Source organism: Pseudophryne corroboree, chromosome 4, assembly GCF_028390025.1.
Source record: "Pseudophryne corroboree isolate aPseCor3 chromosome 4, aPseCor3.hap2, whole genome shotgun sequence".
Lineage (NCBI taxonomy): Eukaryota > Metazoa > Chordata > Amphibia > Anura > Myobatrachidae > Pseudophryne > Pseudophryne corroboree.
The window spans coordinates 926,492,695-926,494,567 of record NC_086447.1 but is presented as its reverse complement, the minus strand read 5'-3'; the positions used below and the strand labels follow the sequence as shown (position 1 = coordinate 926,494,567).

At 49.2% G+C, this 1,873-nt stretch overlaps 1 pseudogene; it reads right to left on the bottom strand.

The window, feature by feature from the left end:
• Window positions 1–1,202: 1,202 nt before the first annotated feature.
• On the bottom strand, window positions 1,203–1,324 carry LOC134913264 (U2 spliceosomal RNA; annotated as a pseudogene).
• Between the last annotated feature and the right edge of the window lie 549 nt (window positions 1,325–1,873).

Here is a 1,873-nt window from a genome sequence, read left to right as displayed (position 1 = left end):
TGTAGCAGGCTTGGGCGTGGTAGGGGGCATTGGTTCGGCGGCGGTAGGGGTCATCAACAGGACTCGGTGGACATTATGGTTGCAGTGCCTCACCAGCCACTGCCCTCACCGCACACCACTGCCATCCCTAGTTCAATGTACGACTTGGCCAAAGATATCGAGTGTGTTCAGGCCTCCTTCCAGTGAGCGGCAGTAGAGAGCCATTATATTTCCTGTGCTTTATGATATCCTTAAAACATCCCAAAGATTCCCCTGCACCTGACGTATCAATAACATTTCTATTCAAAATGTCACACATATAATATTTTTTTATTTTTTTTAGAGCCCAAGGTGCGTGGCTTCATCACCCAATGGACAGTGCAAAAACCGTGCTGGGGGCGTAGGACCTTGGACCATCTCCAAAATGAGAAGGGCCCCGTTACTCACCAAACCCTCAGAGCCAAAAGGCCTACTGAGAGGAAAAGGGTCTTTGGGTCCCCTTTTGCCGAAGCGCAGAGGGACCCCTTGAATCCCCGACTTTCGGAACCAAAAGACCCCTTAGGGGGCAAGGTTCTTCAGACTTTCCTCCGTCTCATGGCTCGGGGTCATCCGTTTCTCCCCAGGGTTTGCCGAAGCTTCCACCTGGGGAACAAAAAACCTTCAGCACTCCCCAAAAGGAGAGGGCCTCAGCTTCAAGGGTAGAGGGTGGCCCATAAGGGTCTCACCTAAACCCCGCAAAAATGTAAACAGACACACACAAAAAACATAAAAAGGTGTGGTGAAGTGCAAAAAAGCATGAATAAAAAAAAAAAGCCCCACCCAGAATGCCAGGGGGAAGTATAAATTATCCTTTCCAAAAGGCCAGTGCAAAGGAAAGTGGGTGCAGATGGAAGTGGTGAAGTGTACATGCAAAAGTGCCATACTAGTGTGTGGTGTGGTGTATCAACAGTACATTTTCAGGCACCCCTAGCTCTTCCAGCACCAGGCGCACATAACACCTCGGGCTTCAGGCTGCTACCGACCTCCAGCCAGACCAAGCTTCATACCTGCTCAATGCCAGGGTCTGTACCAACCCTCAGCACGAGAGTAGATACTAAACCCGGGCCGTTCTCCGCTCCATCACAGGGGCCCTATTTCAACCCCTTCTTAGGACGACAGATACTAAGCCCAGGCTTTCTCCACTCTCAGCTAGGTCCAGTCCCTCCCCAGCACGGTACTCCACAAGGTGGTTCTCCATTCCACACAAGGGACCTCTCACGACCCCAGTGTAAGAACACGTACTCCACCAAGTGTTTCCCTCGAGCAGGTACTACACTTGATCTTAGCCAAAAGGCCGAGAAGCGATCATATAGTATATCTCACTTGCACACTAGATGTTACAAACTGTGCATGGTGTTGCATGTATGTGCAGAGATGGAGTCAGTGGAATAACTGTGTGGACGTGTGGAGAGTGCCCAGGCCAGAACACCATGTCCCAGCCAGCTGTGGTCTGCAGCTTCCTCCAGGAAGTGCCCAAATCTGTGCAATGGAAAATCTGCACAGGAGGCTTACCTAAAATATCCATCATCCATGCTACACTGGGGCGTAGAGAGATGCAAATTCAGCAACTGAAATTATGACCTGACTGATAAATGCAGAAGAATGTTCGTAAGAAGCCAGAAAGGACTATAAATTACCGCCAGCCTGTAGCCGCCAGATGTGCCAAAAAAGACATTTAGTTTTCTGCACTAAACACAGATCTGCATGTGTGTCGTGTGTGTCATGTGTGTCAGCTGATAGTTTTATTTTGTAAAGATCTGCATTCATTTTCTGAGAAATAAGTGACTTCTGGTCTCCTCCACCAGTGCCTCAGCAACCTCTGCTTGTGTTTTAGAACTTGCACCTGTTTTTTCCT